The sequence below is a fragment of the Dermochelys coriacea genome, chromosome 27, assembly GCF_009764565.3.
Source record: "Dermochelys coriacea isolate rDerCor1 chromosome 27, rDerCor1.pri.v4, whole genome shotgun sequence".
Classification (NCBI taxonomy): domain Eukaryota; kingdom Metazoa; phylum Chordata; order Testudines; family Dermochelyidae; genus Dermochelys; species Dermochelys coriacea.
Genome location: NC_050094.1, coordinates 16,009,554 through 16,026,965, shown reverse-complemented (window position 1 = coordinate 16,026,965; position 17,412 = coordinate 16,009,554).

Genomic DNA, 17,412 nt, shown 5'->3' with positions numbered 1-17,412 from the left:
GGGGCACCTCCACTGGAGTGAATGGAGTTAATGCCTGCTGAGTATTTGGCCCAATGCGTAACAGCATCAGAAAGAACTTTGCTAGCAGCTCCCACTGTGTCCTGAGGGCAGTTGACATGCTGTATTGAAGTGAAAATCAGATGAGCTATTAAGGAAATGAAGAAGGTGCAAACAATTACACAGCACTCAATAAAGATAAAGAAGAGGTGAGCAAACGCATTGGTGGGGAAGGTGTATGGGGCCTGTGTAGGGTAGCTAGTTGGGAGCAGAGGAGCTGTTAGCAGGTACTAGCAACTCCACCCATCATGGCTGAAGTAACTACCAAGAAAATCTAATCAATGAAATCCCTTTTAAGTTGGTTGGATCAGTGACCCAGAAAATAGCTCCCCTGCAGAAAAGGAAATGATAGTCAATAAAGTGAGAAGTCAATGGGAAAAATCTATTAAAGAGAGTGAGCTACCAGGAGACCTTTGGTGTTAACTGAAACCTTTTGGAAAGAAGCCACAAAACTCACAGCAGACTTTTAACCCTTCAAATCCCAGCTTGCCAAAGCACAACCAACATTCATGCCATGCATCTGGCAGAGGATATAATCCATGTCCTGGTTCTACCCCTGCCATCTCCTGCCAAAACCCACGTGTGCCTGCAATGGGGGATGGGGTAGGACTATCAGGCAGGCAGAACCTCAGGTTTTGAGTCTCAGTTAAAAGACCCAGGCACATTAGGAATATATTACTACTGGACAGACCCTGCTGGGATTTGAAACCCACTTTTCAGAATATACGACCCAGCAGCAACCCTGAAAGCTGCTGTGATATTTCTCTGTACTAAGGAAGGTGGTTTATTTTAGGCTGTGATTTAGGAGCAGAATCCCACCAGAAAGAGATTCCCCCAGAAGAGCTCGCCTTTCTCCTAGCTCCAGGTCCAGCTCCATTTTCCGCCCCCCTTTCAGTGTTTTTCAAATCCTAATCAATGAAGCTTCATAGACCCTTCCCTCCCCATGAGGCACATAAGTGGGGTGGACACATCCTTTAGGGGAGGATTTATTAAAAGGGATACTCTATATCCTAGTAAAGAGGAGAAGATAGAAGCTGATAAAGTACAGGTAGGAGCTAAGAGTCCTATTCAATTATATCACATGAAGGCAGACAGCTAAATATTGACACATTTTATAAGTGCTTGTATACAAATGGAAAAATTTGAAATACTTGGATAAGTGAACTTGAGTGCCTGGCATTAAATGAGGATATTGATATAACCGACATCACAGAAACTTGGTGGAATGATGATTATCAATGGGACACAGTAATACCAGGATACAAAATGTGTAGAAATTTTGTCTTGCTTGTGGGAATGGTGCTATATGTGAAAGAAAGCGTAGAGTCAAATATAGTAAAAATCTTAAATGAATCAAACTACCATAGACTCTCTGTGGATAAGAATTCCATGCTTGAATAATAAGAGTATAGCAGTAGGAATATACTACTGACCACCGGATCAGGCTGGTGCTGGTGACAGTGAAATGTATAGAAGGGCTACACAAACAGAAAACCCAATAATAATGGGGGATTTCAACTTTCCCCATATTGCCTGAGAACCTGTCACCTCAAGACAAGATGCAGAGATAAAATTTCTAGACACCATTAATGAATGTTTCTTGGAGCAGCTAACATTGGAACTCACAAGGGGAGAGGCAATTCTTGAGTTTGTCCTAAGTGATGCACAAAATCTGGTCCAAGAGGTGCATACAGCTGAATCACTCGGCTATAGTGACCATAATGTAATTAAATTTAACATCCCTGTAGATGGAAAATATCAAAGAAACCTACCACAGTAGCCTTTAACTTCACAAAGACAAACTACACAAAAATGAAGAGTCTAGGTAATCAGAAATTAAAAGGGAACAGTCACAAGAGTGAAATGCCTGCAAGCTGCATGGAAACTTTTTAAAAACACCATAAGAGTGACTCAAACTATATGTATACCCCAGACAAAAACAAAACAGTAAGCGGACCAAAAAAAGTCACAATGGCTAAACAACAGAATAAAAGAGGCTGTTATATACAAAAAGATCCCTTTTAAAATTGGAAATCAAATTCTACTGAGGAAAATAGAAAGGAGCATAAACTCTGGCAAGTCAAGTGTAATTAGGCAAGCCACAAAAGAATTTGAAGAACTTCTAACAAACGCCACAAAAACCAACAGCAACATTTTTTAAAGTACATTAGAAACAGAAAGCCTGCCAAACAATCAGTGGAGCCACTGGATGATCAAGTTGCTAAAGGAGCACTCAAGGAAGACCAGGCTGTTGCAGAGAAGCTAAATGAATTCTTTGCATCAGTCTTCACTGCAGAGGATATGAGGGAGATTTCTATACCTGATCCATTCTTTTCCAGTGAAAAAATCTGAGGAGCTGTCCCAGACTGAGGTGTCAGTAGAGGAGGTTTTGGAATTGATAATTGATAAATTAAACAGTAATAAGTCACCAGGACCACATGGTATTCACCCAAGAGTTCTGAAGGAACTCAAATATGAAATTGCAGAACGGCTAACTGTGGTATGTAACCTATCACTTAAATCAGCTTCTGTAGCAGATGACTGTTGGCTAGCTAATGTGACACCATTTTTTTAAAAAAGGCTCCAGAGGGAATCTTAGCATTTACAGACTCGTGAGCCTAACTTCAGTACCAGACAAATTGGTTGAAACTACAGTAAATTATGAGATGAACATGATATGTTGGGGAAGAGTCAGCATGGCTTTTGTAAAGGCAAATCATGCATTGCCAATCTATTAGAATTCTTTGAGGGGGTCAACAAACATGTGGACAAGAGTAATCCAGTGGATATAGGTTTCAGAGTAGCAGCCATGTTAGTCTGTATTCGCAAAAAAGAAAAGGAGTACTTGTGGCACCTTAGAGACTAACAAATTTATTTGCACATAAGCTTTCGTGAGCTACAGCTCACTTCATCGGATGCATTCGGTGGAAAGATTCCGGTGACAAATCTGAGGAGCTGTCACAGACCCCTACTGTACTTTCCACCAAATGCATCCAATGAAGTGAGCTGTGTGAAGTGAGCTGTAGCTCACGAAAGCTTATGCTCAAATAAATTTGTTAGTCTCTAAGGTGCCACAAGTACTCCTTTTCTTTTTTTCCAGTGGATATAATGTACTTAGCCTTTCAGAAAGTCTTTGACAAGGTCCCTCACCAAAGGCTCTTAAGCAAACTAAGCAGTCATGGGATAAGAGGGAAGGTGCTCTCATGGATCAGTGATTGATTACAAGCTAGGAAACAAAGGAATAAATGGTCAGTTTTCACAGTGGAGTGAGGTAAATTGTGGGGTACTCCAAAGATCTGTCCTGGGACCATGAATTAGACCCCAGGAGTCTTGACCCCTGGTCCCCTTCTCTAATCCCTATACACCATTCCCTCCCCAGAGCCAGAGATGGAATGAGCCTTGTATGCATGTGAGTAAGTGAGGCCCCTGCCAAATCTGAGTCAGTTAATTGTTCCTGTCACAGTAGCCAGGACCCTGATCTGCCCTAACAAATTCCCTCCTTTGAACCTACAGGGCCTGAACCTTTCTGTTTTGGTTGTGGCTCAGGCTAGAGCACAGAGGGGCACGTGTGCTTACACCAAAGGAAGTGTCTTATTAAAGGTGACTTGGAAGAGTCAGCCTCTGGGGGTAGTGAGTCCCACAAGGTTAACTCTGTAAGTGCCACTGCCTGACAGCAGAAAGGCCAACCCTTCTTCTTCCTCATCAATTAAAGGGAGTGGGGACCCCCCCCCAGCTTCACCCCCAGGCACCAGGGAAATGACAGGGGAGATTATTTCCAGGTTGTTGTCTCCAGTTTAATTTCCTCCACTCTAATTAGATTGTGAGCGCTTTGGGACAGGAATCGAGCCTCGCTGTTTGTGCCTGGCTTGGCACAATGGGGCCCTGAGGAGCTTGATTACTATGATCCCATCCAGTAATTCTATGCAAGGAGCTGGACTGAGAGCCCTGGAGGGCGAGGGCTTCTGTTTGTTCATAGAGCAGTGCCCTTCAAGTGTGCCTTGCCATGATCCAGAGAGCCTTGCGCTAGGGAGCGAAAACAGGCATTGGGACTGGAGTGGCCTGAGCTGGTGCAGTGTGTTGCTTTGGCTCCCCAGCTTGCTCTGCTGCTGGTGTTGGATGCTCTCCTTTGTTGATCCAACCCTGTTATGGCCCCACTCCTGTAGCACTTCTCCCCCCATCACAGCAGAGAAGAGAGCAGAAAATTAAATGCTGAAGCATTGGGACTTGGAAGTAAGAGACAAGAGGGGGGAGGAGGAGGAAGGCGTTCTAGCCCTATTCTCTTCGCAGCGGGTACAAGGCGCTGGAACGGAGGATGGCAGACTGCTGTCTGCTCCCATTTCCCTTTTTCTTCATTTTGTCTTAGCACTTCCCGAACAGACACATCTCTATTTGCTGCCACAACTGCCCTGGTGCATTATAACAAGATGACAATCAATTAACTGCTCACTCTATTGCAATAAAGAAGCCACCCAACCTTATATAACTCTTTTTAATTGTTTTCTTACATTATAACATTTTGCTAAACCTATTCAGCCATAAGTTATATCGTTTAATTTCTCAAAGTGCTAATAATTTAATGGCTTCCTTCCTGAAGACAAAGTGCCTGAATTGTCTTCTCCCATTCAGAAGATTATAAAAAAGGAGCTGGCATGAATACCTAAAAGGGCCATTTTGGCTGGAAAAGAGGTTTCTCCGAAGTCTCTATGTTGAGTCTGAGACACAGTTGCAGAGGCACAAAACACCTGTCCACTGCTGTCTCCTTGCGACTAGGGTATATGTTAATTGTAGTCAGTAACCTAATTACAGGATTGTTCTGTAAATATCGAGTCTTGCACACAGAATCCTGTGGCTGTTGGGAAGCTCCTTAGTGCCATGAACCACCCCTTGGGAATGAAAGAGGAAATTTCCTTCAAGTTGCTAATAAGACATTTCATGCTGCTTCAAAGCTTAGACAGATTAGTCCGTAATTCACAGTGCAATCACTTTACACTTTACATAGTTGTGCTTGAAAAAGTGAATTTACTAGCAGGCTTTGATTAATAATCGGCTGTCTGCAATTTAGACTTCCCTAATCCTCTGCCAATTGTATTCACCCTGTTTCTAGGAATGTGGATTGATTATACCAGTACTGTTCCTGGCCTTCCCTAGGCACACACCTCTCCTAGTTCCAGATTCTGTCTACAGATGAGTTATGATGGGGATGCCATCAAATATCCTTCTAGGAACTGGGATTGTTTCACTTAACAGTTCTGGCTCGACTTAATGCTTCAGCTCACAGGGTTACAGACCCAGAGGGCAGCGTCCAATTCAGTCAACTCTCTGACAGTGATACATCCTTGGGGATAGATCAACAGCTAATAATCGGATTACATTATTAAAATGAAATAACGTATTCGATGGTAAGAGGCAGTTGAGTCGCTAGGACTCATGCAGCCTGACCACTTTGTCTTCTTACCCTACCACATCTCTGAAGGTCAACAGGGTTATGGCAGGTAGGTTCTGGAATGGAAGATCTCCAAGTAACATCTAGGCCTGCTAGAAGTGGTGTTGCCATCACTGTCCTTTGAGCTAGTACCCAAGCAAGGTGGTGAAGGGCACAGTCATACCAGCTATAGACAGTGTGTAGACTGCGGTGTAAAATCATGGTCCTGATTCTGTGTGGTTCTTGAAGGTCCCATGGCACTTTGTGTAAGCGTTGGTGTGTGAACTCCACTGCCCTGATCAATTTACAGTTCTGCCAAACTAAACCTTGCACTGCAGTTTCAGTTTGATACAGGACTGTTCTCTTTTTCTGTGTGTCACATTCCTGCTTGCTACTAATCAGTGGCTATGTTACACACCAGATTTTCAGTGGCAGCTAGTGTGACTGTGTGTAGTTTGAGTTAGTAAGTGCTTTGGGATCCTGCAGAATGAAAGGCCCTACAGAAAATATAAGTTGTTTTTGTGATCATAATTGTAATCCATCTTTCTGTAGCATTCACAGATGGGAAGGCATGTGGTAGGAGCATGAATTTCTTCTGGTTTAGGGATTTCACTTAACAAATTCCACAAGTAATAACAACAGCTGGGATCTCATCTTTGGACCTGATTCCTGTTGATCATGACAAAGAACTGGCCTGATCCTGTAGTCCTTTATGCAAGCAAATTCCAGGCAAAGTCAATGGATCTTTTTCCGCATGAGGACGGTAAGATGATTTCTAATATTGATATGATAGATAGCAGTGGACAAATCTAGGTAATACTTGCTCTCTAGCCCTTACTGGTACTTTGGAGATGTTTCATCTGTGCTGTGATAATACGAACTCTCCCAAAAGCAGCCCAGATTAGAGAGAGAACCATTTCTATTGCTGAATGAGATCTACAAGAATTGCCACAAGACCGAGCTCCCAGTCCTAAAGTGGTGGCTGCAACAGAAATGCAATAGTTTAGGTAGAGGGCTATGTATAAGAATGAGAGCGAGAGCGTAAACTCACACATAATGCTCTTTCTCCTTGTGCTACTCCATAACGGTAAGGAGAGCTCAGCCCTGCTCTCTGCCACTCTCTTCCTGGAGCAGGTCAGGTCAGGCGTGCTCAGCAAGATTCCTGCACAAGTCACTTCATATCAGGCTGCAGGGAAGACACCCGACTGCCCAAAGGGCAAACAGTACAGGCTTGTCAGCAGAGCAATTTGGAGAGCTTTAACTACAACCTGGGCAGAGTGTGTAGTCAGGGAGCACTGCAGTGAAAGGTGCAACACCCACTCACACACCCAAGAGCTATCAGCAGGGTTTGCCCTTCAGACCTTCGGCACCACAGCGCACTCCACCGGCAACAGAGCTAAAGGAGTAGCCGAGTGAGCTGGTAGCAATAATAGGGTGCTGTTTTTGAAGTAGGGAACTGGCCACTAGCAGGGGTTAGAGCACACTCTTTGCCAGTATGTTACATGAACATCCAGGAAAATGATAACCAGGGACTTTGGGTCAGTCCTTCTGGGGACAGCCCTCTTGGGCAATGCTCATTCATCCGCTGGAGTTTCCCCTTTCACAATCAACTTCCCCTTCCGTTTCAGCTCCTTGCAGTGTCAGAAGCCAACTTGCTGTCTCCAGTCATTCGCCTCTTCCTGCAGAATGAGAGATGGAGGCAGCCCAGGCTGGGAAAGGGTTAGAGAGGCAGGCTGCTCCTTTCTGACCCCTGTGCCTGAAGGCTGCCATGTGTGCAGTTCCATCCCACACCACACACAGGCATTGGAAACGTGTCTCTGGTGTTAGGATTTCTGTGTTTTCTCAGATATCACAGCATCTTGCTAGACAAAGATGGCTAATAGCAATAGGCAATGAGTACACTTAACACCTTATTCAGGATATTCCTGTCCAGGGAACAATCGGGTATTGAAGAGTGGCTGGGCTGGTTTCACTCCAGATGTTAGGAAACCTGAGCTCTTCATCCAGCTGTGTATTATTATTTTTATAAAACGTAAAGGTCTGTTCATGCCTCCCTCCTGCAGAACAGGACTTTTTTTCAAAATTCAGTTTGCCACATTTTTAAGACATTTGCCATTTGTTCCTTTTGTGTCAGGATCCATGACTGAGAAATCTGCATTGTACTAACCATAAATGGTGCGATTTACAGGGCAAGGAGCTGAGAACCAGAACTGGCTTTTCTCAGACCAACAGGCTGAGGAGACAGGTGAATGGGTTGCGGGGGTGGGGTTAGCACAGAACGTAAGTGCTACCTAAAAAGAAACAAGCCACCAAGCAGTGAAAGAAACATCAGACTCAGGTGACATAGGTCTGATTGTTTAGGGTAAATCCATGGCTAGTCCTGAGGGTGCAAGAGCCAATTGCCCTCTGTTTTATATTTCCCTTCAGTACTTCCATACAGGCAGAATCCCAGTAATTAATCATCCTGAGTGTTAATTTCTGGGCTGGGAAGGATGGACACCGGAACCATTTGTCCAAGCCCAGTTGCTTGGGACTTTGTTAACTAGACTGGACAAACTGAAAGAACAAACACAACAGGGACCAGTTCGGGTCTGGCAGGAGGGTGAATTGGATGATCTAATAGGTCTCTTCTATCTATAACTTGTATGACTCCGATGCATCCGATGAAGTGAGCTGTAGCTCACGAAAGCTTATGCTCTAATAAATTTGTTAGTCTCTAAGGTGCCACAAGTACTCCTTTTCTTTTTGCGAATACAGACTAACACGGCTGCTACTCTGAAACTTGTATGACTCTATGATTCCTTTGCTCAGTCGGAATTTTCCCATCCTGGAGTCAGCTCCTTTTGCACAAACGACACAAGCCCTCAGTGTTTTCCCCACTCCTGAATGATGCAGTGCCCTGCAATAAGAATGTTAATGTCTATTTTGTTTCTATTTTATTTGTATGAGAGTTGAAGAAAAGATTTGCTTGCTAGCTTGCTCTGGGGCATGAGTCTTCCCCAAAGCTATTGTTGTCATTGAGGGATAAATCAGAGAATTGACCTTGCTAGTGATAAGTAGCCTCTGTTTCACATTGAGACACTTAACTCACCAATGAGGTCAGCCGTCCCTATGATAATTACTGCTTCATTCTATTACTGCATCTCTTGTATCGTAGCTTAATGGGTTTCTTTGCTCTTAAGGCAATGTGCTACCTGCTTTTTATTTCCAGCCTACGAGCTCATAATATGAGTGAAACATCTCAAATAATTGGACTAAATTGCCCAGACCAATGGGGGAAGACATCTTTTTAGTTTTAGTCATTTTTATGCTCTTGCTCTCTTCCTTGCTAATTACACCCTGGATAGAAGTATCGGGACCCAGAAGAAGCCTGGTGAATCCTGGCCATCATAGCCTGGGCATTCTTCAGAGACCAAGAAGTGCAACAACCAGTCTGTTCCCACTATTGCAAATCCTGTGCATTCAAAACGCATAAGTCATGCCTCCAACACTCATGAGATTGGCTTGAAAATCATAATTTTTTTTAACAAAAAAGATAAATTGGGGGTTCTGTTTATGGCTTTCTGGTTTATGAGCCTTTGTGGTTCATGTTTTCCACCTTTTCACTGCTACAAACTAGTCAGGAGCTGGGGTTTTAGGAGGAACACCAAATATCTCTAGACTCGCAATAAAATCTTGAGAGTTGTCAACACTGTGTTCCCATAGATTTTCCTTTGACTTTTAGCGTTTATGCTGATCCACTGCAAGACGTGAGGCTGAGGCTGTGCTCTAAAGGGAAAGGTGAATCCAGAGGGTGAAGTTCTGCTCTGGGTGGAGGGCACCAGATCAAGACCCAGCGCCCAGGGACCACTTGGCCTCCTCCTAGCTCATTGCACAGGAGTGAATTGCACCTAGCAGGAACATACAGGCCAAGCTCCCCTAGGAGGAGGAGTCATTTCTTAGAATGCTTAGAAGTGGTGAAATCTCTATAATGACTGTTCCTGGTGGGATTCAAACTTCAGCCCAGCAATTAATTAATATTATCTACCTCAGTGGTCTCCAAACTTTTTGGCTCGCGCACCCCCAGGGTGAAGACCAGAAGACCTGCCGCAGACACACCGCCGACGGAAGAAGACTGGAAGACTTACCGCAGGCGGGCCGCTGATGGAAGAAGACCGGAAGACTTACTGCAGGCGGGCTGCCGGAGGGGAACACCAGCCATGGACATGCAGAGCTGCCACTGAAGGAAAAAAACGGCAGAGTGCCATCCGGCAGCGCTTCTGCTGCCACACACCCTCTGGGACCATCTCGTGCACCCCCTGGGGTGTGCACACCCCAGTTTGGAGACCTCTGATCTACCTAACTGACTTATATGGAACTTTGCGCAGGGCTCAAAGCGCTTTGAAGAATTGCAGACTTTGGATCAGATCCTGCTTCTGCTGAATCCATGGCAAAATTCTCACTGAATTCCCTGGCAGAAAGATTGGGCCCTATATACCATAGCTACGAGGAATCAGACGGCTCTCATAAATATAGATATAGATGTAGATATAATCTCATACCATGTATGCATGCTCACATACACATACATATACACACATTTGCACAAGCGTGTCTCGTCCAGGTGTAACAACGTCCCAATCTAGACTAGAACCTCTGGGCACTACTGGAATACAAATAAATGATCAATAAAATAATAAAGTAATAATAATTAATGGTAGCCTTGCAACAGATTTTAATAAATCACAGTGAAAAATGGCATCACCATCCAGTTAGTGAAAAGGGTGACTACTATAACACACACATGCTATGTGACTCTCTCACATATTTGTTCACACTTGCTCATGGTGGGAAAAGGGAAAGGGAAGCAGTAGCTTTGTAGTAGACTGTCTGTACAACATGGACGTGACCCTGGACCCTGTAGAATCATAGAATCATAGAATCATAGAATATCAGGGTTGGAAGGGACCCCAGAAGGTCATCTAGTCCAACCCCCTGCTCAAAGCAGGACCAAGTCCCAGTTAAATCATCCCAGCCAGGGCTTTGTCAAGCCTGACCTTAAAAACCTCTAAGGAAGGAGATTCTACCACCTCCCTAGGTAACGCATTCCAGTGTTTCACCACCCTCTTAGTGAAAAAGTTTTTCCTAATATCCAATCTAAACCTCCCCCATTGCAACTTGAGACCATTACTCCTCGTTCTGTCATCTGCTACCATTGAGAACAGTCTAGAGCCATCCTCTTTGAAACCCCCTTTCAGGTAGTTGAAAGCAGCTATCAAATCCCCCCTCATTCTTCTCTTCTGCAGACTAAACAATCCCAGCTCCCTCAGCCTCTCCTCATAAGTCATGTGCTCTAGACCCCTAATCATTTTCGTTGCCCTTCGTTGTACTCTTTCCAATTTATCCACATCCTTCCTGTAGTGTGGGGCCCAAAACTGGACACAGTACTCCAGATGAGGCCTCACCAGTGTCGAATAGAGGGGAACGATCACGTCCCTCGATCTGCTCGCTATGCCCCTACTTATACATCCCAAAATGCCATTGGCCTTCTTGGCAACAAGGGCACACTGCTGACTCATATCCAGCTTCTCGTCCACTGTCACCCCTAGGTCCTTTTCCGCAGAACTGTAGAACATTTGCTTGCAGCCTGAAATTGGGTTGGCTTTGTTTTAGGCTTTATATCCTGTGCAGGTGAGACAGACCAGACCAGGGACTCAGAGAAGCCCAGGGCCAGGATCTGGGATACTGACAGCCTGGGGCCACAGCATTGGGAATATACCACCTTTCCACCTCTTCACACACTGGGCTAAGCAGCAACAGGGCTCTTCCGTTCCCTTTGCCCTGACAGCTGCTTCCAGAAAGCCTGCCACTAGCCATCCTCTCTCTAACATGCCACAAGGTGGCAGCCTCAAAGCATTACTGCAGTGGCTATGCTGGTTGGCTCAGGGTTCTGCACTCAGAAGAGTTAAAGGTCATGCTCTGCGGTAACCCAGAGGCTGTGAGGATGGTGATTCTCTGGCAATACCCAGGGCTGTTGTTATGGGAGATGATACTAATTTACATCACAGCCTCTCTCATCCTAAAGGGCTTTACAGAGTGCAGGGCGGGTACACACCGGAATCACACTGCCACTGCACGGCAGCCAGCTCTGGTGTGAAGGCTGATAACACACTGCATAGGAAGGCAGCTTAAGGCAAGGACACCAGGGAAAAGCTCCTGTGAGAAGACTCTGAATCGCCACCATCTCAATTGCAAGGGCTAAGGGAAACTTGGCCAGGCTTCATACCTGTGACACCAAGGGATCTGGGCAGATGAACTAATGCACATGCCACTTGGTATCTGCATCAAGTACTCAGGACATGTCTTGCACAAAACTGCCTCTTACAACAGTGGGTCAAAGCCAGCACCCCAGCGAGTTGGCTCCTAACGACCACAGCTGTGGCTTTGTTACAGCCTAATCTGGGATAAACCGCTACTGTGGGGCTGAGTAACATGCTCTTGTTTGGGGTGACAGTCATTGTTGTGCTCAGGGCTAGTGTCCCGAGAGTGAAGGGACTTAAGTCCTGTGCTAGCTCTTTGCACAGGGTTGAATTTCACCCTGATTCCATCTTATTCAAGGCCTATTAAACCCAGAAGCATCCACTAGGTGGCAAGCTTCTGGCCGGAAAAGAAAGGACAGGCCTTAGGGTCCCCAAATGCTTTCAGCATCCAAGTGAGGACATGTACGCTTCTTAAGCCTCAGCAAAGCAAAATGTCTCCTTGGGGCGTGCCCACTGGGAGCCCCATGTCATGTGCAAGCTCTCAGCTACAGGGCGCGCCCTAGTTCTTCCTCTGGCAGCAGGCATGGAGGAGAGGAAACCAAAATTTGCTAGACACCAACCCACACAATCATGCCTGTCCTGACTCTCCCTCCTCCCTTGGCAGAGTAGGGTCCTGTGCATTGCAAAGCTGGACCCCCTGTTCCTCTCAGTGCCTCTCCTCCCTACATGGAACTGGCTGGGGGTAGCCAGGGTGGAGAACAAAGCCTGAAGTGGCATGACCATTGGGAGAGGAGAAGCAGGTTTATCTCATTTCTCTGATTCCTCCAGCCAAGATCAGTGAGTGTGTTCATGGAGCACCCTCCAAAGGAGAGCAGAACTATTCTCCTTTGGGGCTGAGAACATGAGCAGGGACACATAGGCCTGTGTTGCAGAGAGCATTTGTCTGCAGAACCTCTGCCTTGTCCCCTTCCTTCCTGGGGGCTCTGATGAATGTGCATGGAATGCACATGGTGAGTTTCATGCTGTGGAAGTGTGAAAGGCCGCAGTCAGTTTGGACACACGAGTGGGACAGCCACCTTCTCAACACCCTGCAGTGTCAGAGAGGAAGGGAAACGCTCCCATGCAACAGTCTGCCACTTAAATCATAGAATTATAGGTAGGGCCCTACCAAATTCTTGATCATGAAAAACACGTCATGGACTGTGAAATATGATCTCCCCCGTGAAATCTGTCTTTTACCCTATACTATAAAAGTACCCAATACTATATGGTAAAACTATACAAAATACATGGCATTTCTCAAACTGGGGGTCCTGACCCAAAAGGGGTCACGAGGCTATTGTAGGGGTCATGGTATTGTCACTCTTCCTTCTGCACTGCTGCTTATGGCAGCACTGCCTTCAGAGCTGGGCATCAGGCCAGCAGCTGCTGCTCTCCAGGTACCCAGCTCTGAAGGCAGTGCAGAAGGAAGGGTGGCAATACTATGACCCCCCTACAATAGCCTTGCAACCCCCTTTTGAGTCAGAACCCCCAGTTTGAGAAACGCTGAGTCTTAAGGGCTTTACATGTTTATAGCTTGCTGTTTTCAAATACATATTCATGTTTTGTTACAACACTGTGACATTTAAGATTTAAATATCTGAATTCATGAAATTCAAGATTTTTAAAATGCTATGGCCATGAAATTTACAAAAATGGACTGTGAATTTTGTAAGGCCCTAATTATAGGAGGTGGTGATGGGAAAGGCCTGTTGGGTCATTCTGTCCCTCCCTGAGGGCTCTGTGCAAGATTACACCTTACAGTACCTTCTCCAAGGCTTCCTCCACTCTCAATGGAGCTTTCGCCACTTCCATAATCTAGGGCACACCGTGAGGAAATGTTTCCTGATATTCACTGAGTCACGCCTAGCTATGCCCTAACCCGTTTCTTCCCCTCCTTGCCTTTTATGCCCTTCACATAACTGTAGATGGTTAACATCACCTCCCTTAACTGACATGAAAAGAAGTACTTGTGGCACCTTAGAGACTAACAAATTTATTTGAGCATAAGCTTTCGTGAGCTACAGCTCACTTCATCGGATGTATCCGATGCTCAAATAAATTTGTTAGTCTCTAAGGTGCCACAAGTACTCCTTTTCTTTTTGCGGATACAGACTAACACGGCTGCTACTCTGAAACTTAACTGACATGTGGCCACATTGTACATACTCATCCTTTAATATCCCTGCAGACCCCTGATATTTGTTGACTAGCTGGCTTAGTCACCTGTTCTAGATCCGAATGAACTAGAAACCAGATTCGCTGGTATCAGGCCCTATAATTTAATCTTCCCATCCATCGAGTCTGAAATGTGAGCCAAGCTTGTACTGAGGCTGCTTCTAGCACTAACAGCCTGTCTGGTCCAGCAAGCCATGGCTCCATCCCTTAATCATAAAGTTGTGATGAACTTTAAAGGCACCCCTTTTCTCCAGCCAGTTTGGCTTTGACACTGGCGTAGGGTGTCAGAATTCTGTTTCCAAGTGGAACTGAACATGCCAGATCTGAAACCTTAGCAATGAAGCAAAGGTTGGTGTTCCAGTAATATAACTAATAATTGACATTTGACACCACCAGTGGGATGGCTTGGGGAGACCACATATAACAGACAGGACCTGGATGACATAATCTTTGTCTGAATTCAGCTTTTTTATTAAATGTTTCACACCAGTTCTAACATGGGTGCTGTCACTATATCACTGTATAGTAGACATGCTCTGAGCTGAGTTAGGGGAACAGTGGTTAAAACAATAGCAGCTCCACAAAGCCTGGCTCTTTAGCTCAAGTATAGAGGCTCATGTTTTCTGCTCTGGAGATGCCTGGTGTGTCAGCCAAGACACAGCCTCATGAGTCCCATCCTCACGTCTTCTGGGGTTTAAATGAATGTAGAGGCCTGGCTATTGCTTCTCAAAGAACTGCCTTCCCCAACCACAGCCATAGCACATACAACAGTGCCTAAGGGGGGGAGGGGGGCCTGTTGTAGCAAAATTGCACCTTGGAGGTAAGAAAAACTTGTGCACAAGCAAAACAGGAAGGCATTTCTAATTAAAGCCTTGGATCATTTTTCTGACTCAGACCTCTCTGAACTGGCCTAGATAGACCCATAAGTAGAGCAGAGAGCAGTCTCTAGCTCCCTAATCAGTTTAGTTAATTCTTTAAAGTGATTTTCTTTGAGATGTGGATTTTCGAGGAATATGTGGAGAGGCTCTGTCAGGTGACAGAAGTGGCTTTTCTTGTTCCTCTTTCCCTACCTATCCTGGCATATGTGTGTGTGTGTGTGTGAGAGAGAGAGAGAGAGAGAGAGAAGCGCCTGCATTGTCAGTGTCGAATATTCACACCCGTGGAAGGCAGTTACGCTTGATGCTGCATTACGCTGCTGCGCACCTTGTGTGTCATTCATGCCAGAGCAAAGTGGGTGCACATTGCTGCCTGTCTGATCAAGGAGTGTTTTACACCCAATTTGCACTGGGGTAAATGATGACACAAGGTGCAGGGCCACAGAGAGTCAGCCCTTGCCTATGGCTTTCAGTTCCAAATGTCTCAATTTTCAACCATTGCTCCCCCTACCCCTCCCCAAAATGGAAAAAATTATACAATAAAATGTAATTGTGGGGGAGGGAGCTCCTAAAAGAGGCTGAGCCAGAACTTGAGTTGCTCTAGTGACCCTACAGTAAATAAAACATCATCTGCCTCCCTGTCTTCTGCACTACATTCCCTTGTAGTAAAGGGAAGAGGCCAGAGGCTCCAATTTCTGTTCTGTTTTTTGCCCTCTTGAGATTTCCATGTCCATTTTTCTCCCTCATCCTGGCTTTAGGGGGTTTTTTTGGCAGCTCTCAGAATTAGATTTTATTGGACTGAGATTTTCATAAGCAAATATGAGCCAAAGTCCTAGTTAATCTTGAAATTCCTCAGCAGGCAATACCCTGGCTTACAAAGCACTGCTCAGCCTCTAGCCAGGAGGGCCCTTGTGGCACATAACACCATTTTCTGCCCTTCCTTAGTGTGAAAAGTAACAGCCTTCAACACCTACTTACTAATGTGAGTGGAGTTCCGCTTAGGAAAAAGTTTGTCTTCACTGCACATAACTGCACCTCCCTCCCTTCACCCCCTTTCAACTACAGGCCAATGACTTCACTTCCTTAGGGAATGCAGACTCTTTACCCTGAGGGTTTTTACAAAAAAGAGAGAAATCTGCTCCTGAATATTTAGGGCTTGATTATCTTCTCATTTGCACTGTTGTAAATCAGGAGCAGCCCCAATGAAGCCAGCAGAGTTATACTGGGATAAAAACTGCTGTAAGTGAGACAAGACCCCAGGCCCTAAAACTGTTGTGAAGTCCAGTTCACTGGAAAAACTTCTTTTCTCCCTCCAGGCTGGGTACAGGTGATGGGGAAGGGAGCATCACTGATTGATGCTGTCCCCGTCCTTACCCCCTGCCAGATGTTTTCATAGCAGCCATGAAGCCACCCACTCATTCACCTGCCTTACAGCTGGAGGAAGAGTGTTTGACTCAAGGGTGCTTGAGCAGGGGGACACAGTGGCAGTAGGAAATGGGATGCAAAAACAGAACAGATAGGTGGATGTTTGCAGAAAATCATGGGGAATTTCCTGATTTTCCTGCAGACTTTTAAAGATTCTTTTGCAGCCTGGTCACTCATGCATTCACTGTCATGCCCCTTAAAGGCCCAGGCTGCACTATAAACAAAGCCATGGTTGTAGGCCACTCTTCATTACCTGTGCAGTCAGGAATAAACATGCTACAGCCATGTTAGGGAACTACTTTTAGCCTCAGTCCATATCAGGTTTAAAAACATAGTTTTTTAGAAGGCTTTTCTATGACCTCCCTCCCATCACCATGATGCCAGAGCACCACACAAACATTAATGATTTTATTCTCTCCAACCTCCTGGGAGGTAGAATTGTCCCCATTTTAGAGGCATGAAAAGATTAAGTGACTGGCTCAAGGTCACAAAGGGAGGCTGTGGTAGAGCTGGAAATGGATCCCAGAGCTCCTGAGTCCTAGCCCAGTGCAGTAATCACAGGACCATCCTGGCTGGGATGATTTAGTTGGGGATTGATCCTGCTTTGAGCAGGGGGTTGGACTAGATGACCTCCTGAGGTCCCTTCCAATCCTGATGTTCTATGATTCTATGATTCTTAATAATGTGTAGGATTAATTCTGTAGTATCAATAATGCAGTTTGGTTCCAGCTGAAGTGCCAAAGCAAAATGCATTGTAACCAGGCGCTGACATGATTGTTTTCCCACTGTAATAGGTTCTTACGACTGGCTTCAGTCTTCCCCTTCCAAATACTGTAATAAGGGCTTGGCTGCTCAGGAAAGTCATACTTGTGTAAGCTAAGGTGTGAATTTAATCTGCTGTGGTTATACTGGTATAATTTCCTGTGTGGCCACTCTTATTCTGGTATGAGTGACTATTTTTAGTTTAGCTTTTGTTGCTTGGGAAAAGGTTTAAACTAAACAGAAAAATGACACTTTTATACTGGAATAAGAGTGTTCCCATGGGGTGGGGGTGGTGGAATTATACTGGTATAATGATATTGGCATAACTGATGAAACTTTCCCATGTAGACAAGGCCTAAAAAGCTGGTCTTTGCAAAGTTCTCTCTTGCCAGATGATCTGTACAGCAGTTGGGGT